This window comes from Phascolarctos cinereus, unplaced genomic scaffold, assembly GCF_003287225.1.
Source record: "Phascolarctos cinereus isolate Bilbo 61053 unplaced genomic scaffold, phaCin_HiC Scaffold_7;HRSCAF=346, whole genome shotgun sequence".
In the NCBI taxonomy this organism is placed as follows: domain Eukaryota; kingdom Metazoa; phylum Chordata; class Mammalia; order Diprotodontia; family Phascolarctidae; genus Phascolarctos; species Phascolarctos cinereus.
The window spans coordinates 175,221,596-175,239,079 of NW_027556180.1; the positions used below are offsets into that span (position 1 = coordinate 175,221,596).

Sequence of the window (17,484 nt, forward strand, 5' to 3'; positions counted from 1 at the left end):
AAATGGTTGTCATATGAAAGCGGGATTAGACTTGTATATACTTAATCCTAGAGACAAAAACTAGACACGATAGATGAATATTACAGAAAAGATATTTTATGTTTAAGGCCTAAAAATTAAGCTATAAAATACAAATAACAAAAACTCCTTGGCTGCCTCAGGAAATGATGGTTTTGTAATCAATGGGGTGCTTCAAGGCAGGAATGAGAAAGAGAAAATCCCTACTTCAATAAGAGTTGTACCACATGATCTCTGTGCTTCCTTTCAACCTAGATTCTATGATTCTTCTCTTTCCCAGGCATATTGTTGCTGTGATTCTTACTACAGTTAGCCCTCTAAGAATTTTTTTAAAGGTACTTTTGGGGGAAGAGCCGAATTGGCAGGGATTCACCTGAGGTCTCTCAAATTCCCCTCCAAACAACTTTAAACAATGCCTTAAACATGAATTCTGGAGCAGCGGAACCCACAAAAGGAGAAGATGAAACAATTTTCCAGTCCAAGACATCTTAGAAGGTTGGCAGGAAGGATCTATCTCACCAGGATAAGAATGGAGCTCAGTCCAGCTCAGCAACACCCCAGCAAGACAGCAGCAGGAGGTATATCAACAATTCAGCAGCAGGAATTGGGCACAACTGAAAAGGCAGCACCAGCTTTTGGAACTCTCAGCCTACAAATGATAAGGGAGTTGGAAAACAGGTCAGAAGGAGATTACAGGGGTCCCTTTGCTAGCACTGGGTGGAAGACTCTCATTGCTCACATGGAGATCCAGGTGGCAGTTCTGGGTCTCAGTCCCACAGCAAGGAGCACCACTAGCACACGAGAGCTTGCCCGTCTAGAGTGAGGACTCTGGTCACAGTGCCAGGGAGGAAAATAGTGCTTATTGTTGCTTACAGACCAAAGCATAGTCCAGCCCAGTAATAAACATACCTCTCCTTAGATCATACCATCTCAGAAGAACAAAAAACTTAAAAATCCCCAGAACTAGCTCTGAAAAAAAAATGCACCAAAAAACAAAACAAAACAAACAAACAAACAAAAAACCTGAAGCTTGGTACAGTGCCCCCTTCACCCTGGAAACAAAACCCCACTTTAACATAAAGTTAAAAATTGAAAAAATAAGCTGAAAAAAAATGAGCAAAAGAAAAAGAAGAAGTTGACCATATAAAATTACTATGGGGACAAGGAAGATCAAAACATAAACTCAGAAGAAGACAGCAAAGTCAAAAATGTTATATCTACATCCAAAGCCTCAAAGAAAAATGTAAACTGGTATTGTGCTCAAAAAAATTTCTGGAAAAGTAAAAAAGGATTTTAAAAATCAAATAAGAGAGATAGAGTAACATATTGGGAAAATAAATGAGTGATGCAGGAAAATCATGAAAAATTAGTCAACAGCTTGGTAAAGGAGGTACAAAAAATACTGAAGAAAATAATACCTTAACAAACAGAATAGGTCAAATGTAAAAGAGGTACAAAAATCCACTGAAGAGAAGAACTCCTTAAAAAGCAGAATTGGCCACATGAGAAAGAATGTACATAAATTTACTGAAGAAAAGAACTTCTTAAAAGGTAGAAATGGAAAAGAAGGTACAAAAGCTCACTGAGGAAGACAATTCCTTTAAAATTAGAATTAAGGAAGTGGAAGCTAATAACTTTATAAAATATCAATAAAAAATAAAACAAAGTCAATAGAATGAAAAAATAGAAGACAATATGAAATACCTCATTAGAAAAACAACTGACCTGGTAAATAGATTCAAGAGAGAAAACTTAAAAGTTATTTGATTACCTGAAAGCCACGATGAAAAAAAGAGCCTAAACATCATCTTTCAAGAAATTATCAAGGAAAACGGCCCTGATATTCTAGAACAAGAGGGTAAAATGGAAATGGAAAGAATCCATCCATCACCTCCTGAAAGTTATCCCAAAATGAAGGCTCCAGGAATATTATAGCCAAATTCCAGAGATCTCAGGACAAGGAGAAAATATTGTAAGCAACCAGAAAGAAACAATTCAAATATCATGTAGCCAAAGTCAGAATAACAGAAGGTTTATTAGCTTCTATATCAAAGGATCAGATGGCTTGGAATATGATATTTCTAAGAGCAAAAAGCTAGGATTACAACCAAGAATCACATTCCCAGCAAAGCCAAGCATACTCGTTCAGAAGAAAAGATGGATATTCAATGAAATACAGGACTTTTAAGCATTCCTGGTTTAAAAAAAAAAACCCAGCAACAATAGCTGAATAGAAAATTTGAAAAAAAGAAAACAAAGAAAATTTCACTTTCAAGTACAAGACTCAAGAGAAGCATAAAAAGGTGAACAGGAAAGAGAAACCATAAGGGATTCAATATAGTTAAACTGTTTATTTTGTTATGTGGTAAGATAATATCTGTAACTCCTAAGAACTTTATCATTATTTTTGCAATTAGAAGGAGTATACCTAGACAGAGGGCACAGGTGTGGGTTGAATACGATGGGGTGATATCTAAAAAAAAAATTAAATTAAGGAGTGAGAAAGAAGAATGCACTGGGCGAAGGTGAAAGGGAGACTTAGAATGGGGCAATATCTCACATAAAAGAGGAGTGAAAGGGCTTTTACAGTGGAGGGGAAGATGGGGAAGTGAGGAGACCCTTATTGTCACTGGATTTGGCTCAAAGAGGGACTAACATACACACTCAGTTGGGTATGGAAATCTATTTTACCCTGCAGGAAAGTAGGAGAGGAATGGGATAAGAAAAGGGAAAGAATTGATAGAGGGGAGGGTGGTTTGGGGGAAACGGCAGTCAGAAGCAAAACACTTTTAAGGATGGACAGGGAGAAAGGAGAGAGTAGGATAAATGGGAGGGTAGGATGGAGGGAAATAATAGTAATTATATCTATGACAAAAACACAGCAACTTTCTCTAATAAAGGCCTTATTTCTCAAATATGTTAAAATCAAAGCCATTTCCCAATTGACAAATGGTAAAAGGATATGAATAGTCAGTTTTCAGATGAAGTAATCAAAGCTATCTATAGTCATATAAAAATGCTCTAAATCGTTGTTCATTAGAGAAATACAAATTAAAATAACTCTGAGGTACCACCTCACCCCTATCAGATTGGCCAATATGACAAAAAAGGAAAACAACAAATGTTGGAAGAGATACGGGAAAATTGAGACTTTAATGCACTGTTGGTGTTTTGAATTGATCCAACCATTCTGGAGAGCAAGTTGGAACTATGCCCAAAGGACTATAAAACTGTGCATACCTTTTGATCCAGCAATACCACTACTAAGTCTGTGTCACAAAGATACAAGTTCTGGCATATGATTATGATGGAATACTATTGTACTATAAGAAATAACAAGCAGGATGCACTCAGAAAAATATGGAAAGACTTACATAAACTGATGCAAAGTGAAATGAGCAGAACCAGAACATTGTCCACAGTAAAAGCAATATTTTGTGATAATCAACTGTGAATAACTTAGCTATTCTCAACAATACAATGATCCAGGACAATTCAAATGGATTTATGATGAAAAAAAAAATGTTATCCATCTCCAAAGAACTGATAAAGTCTGAATGCAAATCTAAACATACTTTTTTTTAGTTTCTTTATTTTTCTTGGGGAGTGGGTGGGGTGGTCTGTTTTCTTTCATAACATAATAATGTGTAAATATGTTTTGCATTACTGCACATAAGTAATCTATATCAAATTACTTGCCTTCTCTATAAGGGTCAAGGTCTGTGAACTCAAATTTTAAAAAATGAATGTTAAAAAATTGTTTTTACATGTAATTGGGTAAAAATAAATGTTTAATAAAAAATCTTAAAAATTAAGACCTGCTATTCTAATTTCATTTTTAATTTTAACAGTATTTGCCAAAAATAAAATTATTCTCTCTCACCTAAAAATTTAAAAGGTACATTTTTACCTCTAGGTCAGTCATATAAAGGAAATCAACCACAAAAATGAATCAATGGGAAGTGTGGGGGGGAAATCCTTTTATTGGTAGAAATAATAATAGAATTTCAGAGGTAGAAGGAACCTCAACCTGAGAGACCACTTAGTATAATCTATGTCTACCAAAACCTAAGTGATCATCAAGCTTTTATTTGAAGATTTGTAGGGAGAAGGAACTCTTTCCACTGGGACAGCACCTTATACATTTAGATTGCTCCAGGTTAGGGACTTTTTTCTTGCATTGAAATGAAATCTCTCTCTCTCTCTTACAACCCCTATCAAATCTTTCTAATTCTGTCCTTTGGGGCCAACCAAGATATGCACAAACTCTGTTTTACAGAACGGCCCTTGAAATACTTGATGAAAATTGTCTCTACTCCCCTTTAAATTTTCTCTTCTGCAAGCAAAATATCCCCAAGTCCTTCTAAAGATCCCAGAGAGCAAGATTTTTAAGACTTTTCATCATCCTTTTCACCGTCCCCTGTATGTCCTATAGCTTAGCTCTGTCTTTAAAGCATAGTGAGCATAATAGGCCAAAATACTACAGATGTGTTTCTATCCAGGACATATCACAATGAGATTATAATTTCTTTATTCTGGACATTTGTTGCTCATCCTTCATTTTCAAAGAACAATGACATTATGATGTTGGGGTCAGAGGACATTGTGTTTGGTTGTGGTTGATTGATACCAGTATGAATTTTGAAGGCATTACTACAGAATGGGTACAAGCGATCCATTAGAAAATTTAGAGTGAATGTGCCTCTGCATTTGTGCAGCTTATATTTTCTTTGTACTTCTATGATTTCTCTTTTGCTCAAGGAATACAGCACCTTCTTTGATACAGTTACACCTTGCTGCATGGTTCTGTGCAAGTATTTTTTTCCCACGTCTTAGCCTTAGAATAAATACTAAAATTGTTCAGAGATACTTTACTCTGCACAGTTAACTGTGTCTTTAAGGAAGCCAGGGAAACAAAGAGGCAGAGATGAGGAGGCAACACATTCTAGGTATGAGGGACAGCTAGTGAAGACTCCCTGATTTGGAGGTGTATTATATTAGAGGGACCACAAGGATTGTGTCTCTGGATTGCAGAGTGTGTGGTAAGAGAAGAGCATAAAATGTAAGAAGACTAGAAAGGTTAGGGAGGGCCAAGTTAAAAGGGATTTGAATGCCTCTCTAAAAAGATGTGCATGTGTATATGTGTGTGTGCGCGCGTGTGTGTGTGTGTGTGTGTGCATGCATGTGTGTCTGCATCCTCACTGAAAGGAATCTGGGTTTCAGATTAGCACTCAAACTCCTTTGAGAAAAGTAATGAAAATAAAATCAACAACTCCTCTGTATGCATTGACATCCTCTAAGAATGAGATATTACTTTATTATTTATATCCCTATTAGCACTTTCTGTGAATGCTTTATGTAAACACATCTGCAACCCTGTCAGCATAAAGTGTTTCTGAAATCTTCCTTGCCCTCATTGAATGAACTTGATAGTTTAAATGTTCAACGGGTTTCATTCCAGCTTGAGTGCAACAAACAAAAATGATTCATTCCATTTTCCGTATGTGCATAATTTTACTGTATACATTAGCTCATCTACTGGATTTTATGTGCTCTGTGTATATTGCATATCTCTTTTCTTTAAAATCTAAGGCAGGGGTTCTTAACCTGGGGTCTCTGAACTTTAAAAAAATTTATGTTTTAGCAACTGTATTTCAATAGAATTGTTTTTTTTTTGTAATCCTATGTGTTTTACTTTTTGCATTTACAACAGTACTCTGAGGAAGAGTCCATTGGTTTCACCAGACTGCCAAACAGGGCTAGGACACACACAAAAAGTTAAGAACCCTTAGTCTACTCTAAGATATCCTTTCATGGCAAATAAATATCTCTGAAGGCTTCATCACTTCTCTTAGGGATTTTTTTAATTCAAGAATTTGTTACCAAAAGAGCCATGATTATGTCACTGGAGGGAGTACTCATCTTGACTTTTAACACAGCCTCTCCCAAATATGATTTTATTACCAATTGGCCAACCTTCTAGCAGTGAATTTCCCTGATTTTAACCAAGATCACTCTCCAATGGCTAACATTGTGTTCTTGCCGGGTTCCTATGTGGAATCTTTTCAAAGGGGTAGAATTTCCCAGAACTTGGGCTCCACTGGAACAGTAACCGAGAATGCAGGACCACTACAGTGCAAAGACAAAGCATTAGAGGAAGACATACAAGCAAAACAAGAATTTCATATTTCCTCCTTTTGGAGGAAGTTATTACTTCAATATATTAAGAAAGCTTTCCAAAATCTAATTTAAATACTAGTAGACTCTTACTAAATTAATTTGAATTGAATTAAATTGAATTTGAATTGAAATTGAATTTAGCAACTATTACTTGAGGGTCAGGACTGTTTAATTGTTTTTGTTGCTGTTTGTATCCTATTGGCTGGCACTGAGTAGATAGGACCTTAATAAAAGCTTATTTATTGCCTGAGTATCTATGCAGTGCCCAGGAAAAACAGGTAGTAGAAGACAAGTAGAGACATGACTCTTAAACAACCCTTATATATGTGATCAGGGCACATTTAAGATGTAAGATGCACTAAAGAATTTGAGAAAATACAAATGGGTCACTGAAGTTCTAGACTTAAGTTTTTTAGAATTTTATTTATTTTTTATTTAGTTATTTATTTAGTTTATTGTTTTAGAAATGACTTGAGAAATCCTTTTTAACAATGGCACTTTTTCATTAATTCATCTTTCATTGTAAACTTTAATGAGTCTTCTGATTTGATCCTATCACACACATTTCTACTTCCTTTTCTGAAAGTCCTTTCATGTAGCTACAACCTTAGAGGAAGTGATTGGCCCACACCACAGAAAGCTCTAGGAACTGGTCAAGGCAATTTTTGGTCACAAAGAAGGGAAATCATAATGATATTGTGTACTTTTCTGTAAATGAAAGAATATAAACATATATGCACACACACACGATATATGTATGTATATATATATATATACACACATATATATACACATATGTGTCTATATGTAGAGACAGACACATCCATATTATATATGTATACATATATCATAGTCATCCACCAAAGTGTCTCATGCTCTGGCTATTGCAATATTTTAAAGGTATTTCTAGGACCTCAGTTCTGAGGACCTCTTGCCACCATTTCGTCTAATCTCCCCACAATAATTTTGTCTTAAGATACACTTATGGTCATGTGTGAGAGGTAGTATGGTGTAATGAGATGAACACGGAATTATGTGACAAGGACTCTATTTTCTACCACTCTCTTACTCTCTTTTTAACAGCAAAATCAACTCTACAAGCACAAGAGAAGGGCCATTTTAGCAACATTGGTCAACAAGTCTTGTGTCCTGCTTTTATTCACTCTTTGCATATAGCCTTAAGATAGAAGAGAAGCTGGTGTTCTTATTAGGACAATGGTCAGTAGCTGTTGCCCTGACTCCCTGACCATGTTGTCAAATGTAGACAGTGATCACAAATGATTCTTTCTAAAGTCCAGGAATGGAAATGGGGAGTCCAAAGAGATAACAGGATAAAGAAAAGCTTTTGTTGTTGTATTTCATTAGGTGGCATGATCAATAGAACAGAATAACAAAGGAGACAGTAAAGGATGGGGATTAGAGGAAGGAAGTAAGCATTTATTAAGCACTTACCTAGTACCAAGTGGTTTACAAATGTTATTTCATTTGATCTTCAAAACAATGCTGGGAGATAAGTGCTATCATTACCATCATTTTGTAGTACAGGAAACTGAGGCAGACAGAGGGTAAGTGACTTACTAGTTAAGTGCCTGAAGTGAGATTTGAACTCAGGAAAATCTTGACTTGAAGCCAATACACTATCTACTGTGGTTCCTAGCGGTCTCTGAATTAAAAAAACAAAAAAACTGAAAAGGAACCAGCAAAGGAGAAAGAGAAAGCTCAATTAAAGAGGAGAACATTAAAGAGGAAATTTCATGGAAGTCAGGTAATATTCTTGGAAAGTAGTAGAATTTAGACTTTCCTGTCACATTATTCTTTTCACTATGCCACACCACTTCTCATGTATATCCAAAAATGTATATTAAAAATAATTATTTGGCAGTTTTCTGGCAAAATGGTGCAAGAGCCAGGTGTTGTTGAATGCACCTTTTATACCAGCTATCAAGAAGTCAGATGTGAGTGGATCACTTTAGTTCAGGAGTGGCAAGCTATGGTGGGCCTTGCAAATCTAGGGTCCTCACTAAGTTCAGCATCAACATGGTGAGCTATAGGGAGCTGGAGTGGGGGTTGGGAAGTGAGGTCAACAGGTTGCCTATAGCAAGTCAAAACTGCTGTGCCAATTTGTAGAGACACCAGGCTTGCAAGTAGCCCCTATACTTCCAGTCAGGGCAAGATGAAACATTTTTAATTTTTTTTTAATGGAACTCATATGGCAAAAATGAAAAAAGACAAAAGTTCAACAACAAAAAAAATCTCAAAATATATTTTACTGAATATGACAAAAAAATTAGCAAGCAGAACAGTATCTCAAAAATCATGAATAAAAATATACTAAAAGAAATCAAAGAAGAAATATAAGAAGGAAAAACTAATTAATATTAACGATTCTTTTAAAACTCAAGCTTTAACCTTTGAAAGACTCATCATTATTGATAACAAGCTCACTAATAAGTATACTAAATGACACAGAAGAAGCCCTGATATCATTAATGAAAGAATTGATCAATTTTTTAAAAAAGAAAGTGAAGATGAAAATGAAATTAAATAATTTGGAATTATCTGTAAATAGTAAATAAAAGTATGGATTTACAGAAAAAAAAACTGTGCTACTGGAAAACAAAATTGTACTAAAATAAAAATTGTAGAAACAGATAGGGCACAGTGGATAGAGAGCTAGACCTACAGTCAGGAAGACCTGAGTTCAAATTGAGCCTCAAACTCAGATTTAGTAGCTGTGTGATTCTGGGCAAGTCATTTAATTTCATAGTCTCCAAAATGCGGGTAATAGCAGTACCTATTTCTCAAAGGTTATTGTAAGAATCAAATAATATTTGTAAAGCACTTTGCAATCTTTAAAATACTACATTAATGCTAGCTATTATTAATCAGCAAAGCAAGCTCAAATATTGCAACTTTAAGAAAATTTACAACAAAAATTGAAGGAAATGTGGGAGAGAACTCAGAGAATTACAATGTTGTAGGAATGGCTGAAAAATGTGAATAAAAATCTCGCCATCATTTCAGGACATCACAATATGAGAACATGTTCAAGAATTATTGAAACCAAGGGACAGATTTCTATTATGTTCAGTAGAATATGTGAATCTTCAATGAATTCCTCATTCATCTTACTCAGAAACATTGTCACCAAATTTCAAATTTATAATGATAAAGAAAAAGATTTCTAAGTAGACAAGAAGAAGGGGAAAGTTATTTATTTAGAAACAACAATATGAAATTTTGGATTATCCATCCCAAACAATAATAACTGAAAAAATTATAATAAGTCATAGCATTATAGATTCAGAGCTAGAAAAGTACTTTGACATCATATAGTTCAAAGAGGAGGGTGTAGATACTGCAGGGTAGATAGCCTGAAAGAGAATGGATGTAATGGTGTGGATGAAGAGCAAAGCTTTGTAAGGAAAGGATGAGAGAGGTGAAAGTCCAATAGATTATGGTCAGATAAGGGAATTTTGGATTTCTTGAACATGAAATCTGCAATTTGTGGGTGATGGCAACATCAAATATTTGATCATCTTTGTCTATGGTTGAGGTTGTGGTGGAGAAGTAGGTCATGGGAAGTGAATAAGTTGATGAACTGAGTGGTTAGAATGTTTGAAAGAAAGGTAATATGTATGTTGAAATCCTGTAATATGCACCTGGGAGTTATGGAGTGGAACAATAATTGTGAACTCTATACCAAGTGCAAGAAGGAAGGGAAATGTCATGGAGGTCTATAGACAACAGCTACTAGGATTTTGATTGATGGTAGAGATGACTAGCATGGACCTCAATGAAAAAGATGCAATTAAGTGATGGATATAGGGAGAGAATCTGTGGGTTTCAATGGGTAGCAAAGAGTATTCCTTGCCCACGTAGACCAGTGAACTGAGGAGAATGAGAAGGTACAGCCAGTACTGGAAAGGGTAGCCAAGTGCCTGTCTCATCAGGGTTGAGCTGGCTTTCAATAACAGCTAGAAGGAAGGAATGAGGAAGTTAAAAAAAATTAGACTGAAGGAAAGTTTGCTGTTTATGGAACAAGTATTCCAAGGGCATAGTGGATGGTATGGGTGGTGTTTGATTGGAACTTTGGGGCTGTAGGGTTGAAGGGGATGGAGATAAGGAATTGAATGGTAGGGAACGTTGAATGAGGTTTGGATGATGACCTACCTAGAGGTTCAGAATCACTGGGGTATGTAGGATGTGACCAAGTGTGAGAATGTTCATCTTTCAGTAGAAGATATCATTCCTCTTCCCAAAAGAAATAAATCTTGAAATAAGTGCAGCAGGAAGTGGAAGACACACAATCAGATGATCAGGCAGGAAGTCCTATTTCACTCTTCCTCTTCCCTCCAAAAGCTGAAGATTATGTAGGAAATGAAGCAGCAGGAGATGAATGTTGAACCTGTACCTCGGGAGTAGAAAGTCCTGTTCCCTAACAACTTCCTTCTTCCTCTTCCATTAAGAGACAGACACAGTAGGACATGGAAAACCTGAAGTTAAAGGGAAGGATTTTCCTCTTTGTAGTGGAGAAAGAAGTTAAGTGACTTGCCCAATGTCACACAGCTAGCAAGTGACTGAAATCAGATTTAAACTCTGGTTTTCCTGCCTCCAAGATCTGAACTCTACTCACTGTATTTCCTCTGTGTCTCTAAAACTAGAAACCCCTATCTCAAGATTGCTGATCAGTCATCTATACTGAGGAAAGAAACAGAGCAGAAAAGGCAGTCAGTCAGGAATCCATTGTCTAGACACAGATACCCTAACCAAGACTCTTTTTAAAATTTCCATGTGATCATGGTTCACTCTTCCTATCAAGTGGGTGAAGAGCAAATTGTTTCTCCTTTACACTTCCAGAAGAGGTTTAAGGAATCCTGACATGCTTGGCAGATGTCAAGAGAGAGCCAGTGGTTCTCTAAGGTTCACTGAGTGAGGGGCTACTCTTCATTTAGTTGTCAATCTTTTCTGATTCAGACTTCCTTTTTCTCATCCAGGGACCACCCACAGTTTATTGTCTTCTCAAAATGCCTAAGTCCTTCAGCATTGAAGTAGCCAGGCCAGCATGCTCCTTAACATTTACTCCAATCCAACCTCTACAAAAGTAGCAAACTATTTGCAGATTTGATGTACAGATTTTGATTTTGTAAAACTCTTCATAAAATTTTCTTTCTTCTTTGTTCTGTGTAGCAGATATTGGTACTTGGGCTATGGTTATCTCCATAGTGGTAATTTTGATTTTGTGCACCATGACAACTGCTTAAATCATACGATCAAGTGTCTCAAGAAATCTTGTTGCCTTTGAGCATAAGGAAACTAACAGCTTTGCTTGCTTCTCCAAGGATAACCTATGATGCACCCTTCCAAATAAGTAAGACTTCCTTTTGTCTTCTGGTTTTGCTTACTGAAGAATATTGATATTGATAAGTTCAGTTCTTCTGATAGTATATCAGCTCACTTATTATTTGGCAAAGAAATGTTTAGTATGTACTTACTAATGGTTTTGATGATCTAAAACCTATACAACTGTTAGGGTCCTCTGCCTGTCCTCAAACAGTAGGGGACCACATAAGATTGAAGGCCACTTTGTATTTTGTTTCATGGGTTGCCATCCCCAAATAATTTATTGCTTAATGATTACTCCATTAAGGGAGTTTCTCTGTCCTTAGATAAATCGATCTTTGAACAGATGATGTGGTCTAGCTCTGAGACCATACTCAAGGTCTTTCCTGCATGATAAATTCAGCCAGAGATCTTCCTTTGCTGAAACAGGCTCTCAGAACCCAGGATCAGACATATCTAAACTCAGATAGGATTTTGGAATAGAACTTTATGAAGGTTTTTTTTTTAATAAATAATGAGGCAGAAATATTTAAAAAAATACTGGCAAATGATGGACAAAAGGCTGGGTAAAGGTAAGGGCTTCAAAGTATAGAATACCAAAATCTGTGAAAATCCAGAATTGCAAATCAGCCAAAAGGTAATGGAGTGACATTGTCTGGGTATAAATAGCTTTCAGCATATTATCTAATGGTGATTTTTATATAAAATTTTTTAAAATGCCTTTCAAGAAATATACCATCAGGAAAGGAAATGAGCAAGGCATGTAACAAAAAGATAAAACATGGTCAAACTAAGTTCCACATTGGTTCCTATGAAATATTAGAAAATTTCAGGGAAGACCACTGGCACGTTGGACAGAAGTCTATGGAGAATTGATGGGAGGCATCTATCTTAAGTGGAGGCAGCCAAGTAAAGGCAATTTCTGTCTGGATGTGATCTGTAAGCCTGAGACTTCTCTCCACCCCATTAATGGAACCAGACAGCTTGAATAATGAAAGATCATCTTCATTAAAGTCTTTAACCTTGATTAGTCTCTTGAGCAAAAGGAATGATTGTAGTCAGCCCTTCTTGGTGAATGAAAGGGGTCACTGGGGACGAGGACAGATGCAAAGGAAGACATTTGCTGCTACAGTACTCTGAAAGGCAGAATAGAGATGGAAATCAAGCTGCATTAATTCCCCATCAGCCCTCCCTTTCCTATTGTCCCCTTCCTTCCCATCTTGCCTTTGTTTATACTGCTCCCTTACTTGGAATGCCCACATATTTCCACCAGTAGCAACCCCATACATATATTAAGTGGTTATGGTAAAAAGTGGGGGGAGGGAGAGTGAAGGAATAGGATAGAGTGAGACACAGACATTCTTAATAGCACTTGTCTAGACCACATAATTTCATCAAACATTCAGTCTATGATAGGTAAAAAAAAGGAAGAACAAAGTGCTCAATTTAAATAGATAGATTAGGAATGAAAAATGTGACTACTTTGGCACATACCCTGAAATTGAAACCAAAGATTTAACATATTTTAAACACAGGATAAATGGGATTCTATGACCTAAAATTCTACCTAGCCTGTGAGCTCAGGAGAAGGGAAAATTTAAGAATAAAATTCTGATAACCCAAAATCAAATGGTTCCAGTGTGGAAGGAAAAGAGAAACTGCCTAAAGAAAATGTAGATGCAGAAGTAATTCATTAATAAACTTAAATTTTAAAATGACACCTACAGAAGAAGGGAAGAAAGTTTAGTCAGTTAGACGAAAACAAAAGAGTAGCATTGTAAATGAGATGAGGTTTGTGATTATAGCTATGGAAAACAAAAACCTATGTTAAGGGCAAGAGGAAGATAAGTGTAGGGATGGTACAAATGTTCATAGTACATAAGATGATGATAACTGAAAAAGCAGAACTATTCAGGGCTTATTAGGCTTCTGTTTTCCCTCTAAATGAGAATCATTTTTGGACTGGGAAGGAGAATCAAAATGGCTAAGAGGGATTTGAAACCCAAAATAAATGAGATGGTTGAAGAGTATTTGGTACCCTATAATTCCTCAAAGAGAAGTCTATAGTGGAGTTCAACCTGGCTCTATTATTGGCCCTATTCTGTTCAGCTTTGTCATTAAAAAAAGCAGAGATGGCATGGTTATCAAGTTTACAGGTGACACAGATCCGAAAGAGATAGCTAACATATCTAAAAGGAGCTTAAAAGGCTAGAATACAGAAACAAATCCAACAAGATGAAATGAGATGAAGTGTAAAATCCTGAACTTGTGTTCAAAGCATTAACTATGTAAGTATGAAGCAGTTAGAACCCTTCTCAGCATTACCAGGACCAAAGACATCTCCAGAGGCCTCGGGATGGAAAATGCTGTCCACATCCAAAGAAAGAACTATGGAAGTCGAATCGCTCTCACTTATTTTTACCTTCTGTTGAGTCTTGTTTCATCTTTCTGATGGTTCCTCCTATTGGTTTTAATTTTTACTTACAACTTCACTAATGTGAAAATATGTTTAATGGGAATGTAAATGTAAAGCCTATATCAGATTGTGCACTGTCTTGGGGAGGGGGTGGGGAGGAAGGGGGAGAAAAATTTTCAACTCAAAAGCATATGGAAGTGATTGTTGATAAATCAAAGTAAATTAATTTTTTTTTAATATGCAGCAGTTAGAGAAAGCGGGCATAACTAAATAGCAATTTATATGAAAAAGAAAATTGAGAAATCTAGTGCGTAGAAAGCTTAATGTAAGTATACACCACAGAAAGACAGTCAAGTAAGTTAGTGTGGATTTAGATTGAATTAATGCATGCACTGTCCAGGAGGAAGGAAAGTATCATTTTTTTGCCCTAATCAGATAAAATATCATAGTTAGTTCCAAGAACTATTCTTTAGGAAGGACACTGATGAGCCAGAGTAGTAATTCTCAAACTTTTTACGTAAGGACTATTTTATACTATTAAAAACTTTTGAGGACCTTTTCCCCTAAAGAGCTTTTGTTTATATGGGTTACATCTATTGATATTTACCATATTGGAGATCAAAATGTCTTAGTACTACTTGAAAAAAGTTTTGACCTCACAAATACCCAGAATGGATCTAGGAAACTCATAGGGATACTGGACCCCTATCTGCACCACATTTTGAAAACCACTGAGCTGGAACATAGAGAGATGAACACAATGGGGATTATGTCACACTAAATTCAAATGAATTTCGTAGGGATGTTTAGCCAGAAAAAGATGAGATGTATGGAGGATTTGACAGTATTCATCAAAGATTTAAAGAGCTGCCAGGTTGAAGACCAATTAATCATGATTTGCTTAATCCCCAAGGACAGAACTAGGATCAATGGATAAAAGTTTCAAATAAGATTTTAACTCAATATAGGAGAAAACTAATGACAATTACATCTAGCTCATTGTGAATGGATTGCTTGAGAAGTTTCTAATTACTGGAGGTCTTCAATGTAACGGTTGGATGACCACTGCTGTGAGTGTCATAGTGGGGGGTTATTTGTCAGGTTAAAGCTGGGCCAGATAAGAGCAGAGTTGCATTCCAACTATAAGACTCTAAGATTTCTCAAAGAGTTTCTAGGTTCTGGACTTGCTACTGCAAACTTAGGTGTGTTTAAAATCTGAGTTTTTGAGTTTCAGTCATTATACACCATTCCAGGGTGCTTGAATTTTGTGAGCCCAGTGGCTGCAGATGCCTCAGTCTTGGTCTCCTGTTATCCCCAGAAACCCTCTTTATTCACCTGGAGGAGCTGAATAGAAACTTTTTTTCCTGGAGAGACTAATCAATGTTTAAAAAAAAAGCTATGATAAAGATAATTTTTCATTATCTGAGCTGTCTTATTTCATTAATGGTGTTGAGAAAAAGTTTATGGTAGAAAGGTCACATCCAGAGAAGGCTTAACTTTTCTCAGTTAAGACTTGGTTTTGATACTTTTTCCTCAGGACTTTTCAAACCAAAGTAAATGAAATCTCTAAGAAAAAGTTTCTCAGTGAAGAAGCTGATTTATATTCTTGAGGTAATCCTTCAAGCATATTCAACTGATTTATAATCAGAAAGCAGATGTGAAGGAAATCTGTGCTTATCTCTGCTCTTCATAGGACATTTCTTATAAAGAGGTTACTGCTTCATTCTGCTGGACAGTACCCTACTGGACTGAATAAATTTTGCAGATTTCAAGAGTCATTTTGGGACAAGAAAGATCTGGTCAAAAATATATAGGCTCCGTTAGAATGTATCTCCTTTATTTTTAAATTTAATTTTTATTTTTTCTCATTTACATGCAAATAAAAAATTAAAACTTTTTTTTAAAAAATTTGAGTTCCGAATTCTCTCCTTCCCTTCCTTCTCCTCTCCTTACAAAGGTAAGTAATTTGGTATAGATTATACATGTGTAGTCATGTAAATATTTCCATATTAATCATATTACAAAAGAAAGCATGGGAAGAAGAAGAAGAAGAAGAAGAAGAAGAAGAAGAAGAAGAAAAAAGAAAGAAAGAAAGAAAGAAAGAAAGAGAAGAAAGAAAGAAAGAAAGAAAGAAAGAAAGAAGAAAGAAAGAAAGAAAGAAAGAAAGAAGAAAGAAGAAAGAAAGAAAGAGAAAGAAAGAAAGAAAGAAAGAAAGAAAGAAAGAAAGAAAGAGAGAAAGAAAGAAAGAAAGAAAGAAAAGGAAAGAAAGTTTTAAAAGTTCTTCCACCCACATTCAGACTCCATCAGTTCTTTCTCTGGAAATAGATAGTGTTTTTATCATAAGTCCTTTGAATTGTCTTAAATCTTTGTATTGGTGAGAATAGTTAAGTCATTCAAAATGGATCATATAATATTGTTGTTACTATGCGAAATGTTCCCTGCATTCTATTCATTTCACTTTGCATCAGTTCATATAAGCCTTTCCAGGTTTTTCTGAAAGCATCCTGCTCATCATTTCTTATAACACAATAGTGTTCCATCACAATCATTTACCATAATTTGTTCAGCCATTCCCCAATTGATGGGCATCCTCTCAATTTCCAAGATTTGCAAATAGAGGTCTTTTTCTTTTTGATGTCTTTGGAATATAGACCTAGTATTGGTATTTCTGAGACAAAGAGTAAGCACAGTTTTGTAGCCCTTTTGGCATAGTTCCAAATTGTCCTCCAGAATGGTTGGATCAGTTCACAACTCCACCTATGGTGCATTTAGTGTTCCTATTTTTCCATATCTGCTCTAAGATTTGTTGTTTTCCTTTTCTGTCATACTAGCCAATCTGATATGAGTGAGGTGTTCCTCGGGGTATTTTAATTTGCATTTCTCTATTCAATAATGGCTAAGAGCATTTTTATATAACTATAGATAACTTTGACTTCTTCTTCTGAAATAACCTGTTCACATCCTTTGACCATTTATCAATTGGAGAATGACTTGTATTCTTATAAATTTGACTCAGTCAATTCTCTATGTATTTGAGAAATGAGGCTTTTACCAGAGAAACTTTCTGTAAACTTGTTTTCCGGTTTCATGCTTTCCTTCTAAGCTTGGCTTCCTTTGTTTTCCTTTATGCAAAAGCTTTTTAATTTGATGAATCAAAATTATCCATTTTATATCCATAATGCACTCTCTCTCTCTCTCTCTCTCTCTCTCTCTCTCTCTCTCTCTCTCTCTCTCTCTCTCTCTCATAAATTCTTCCCTTATGAGAGGTAAAATTTTCCATGAGCCCCTAAGTTACTTATGATATCACCCTCTATATCTGAATCATGTACCCATTTTGACTTTATCTTGTAATACAGGGTGAGCTGTTGGTCTATACTTAGTTTTTACCATACCTAGTTTTATACTTACCATACCTACTTTTCAATTTTCCCAGCAATTTTTGTCAAATAGTGAGTTCCTGTCCTAAAATCTTGGATATAGGGTTTGTCAAGCATTAGATAACTGTTGTCATTTAATGCATTTAATAC

General features: G+C 35.7%; 1 pseudogene; it reads left to right on the top strand.

The window, feature by feature from the left end:
- Nucleotides 1-547: 547 nt before the first annotated feature.
- LOC110203213 (microfibrillar-associated protein 1A pseudogene) overlaps nucleotides 548-17,484 on the top strand; it is a 70,422-nt pseudogene continuing 53,485 nt past the window's right edge.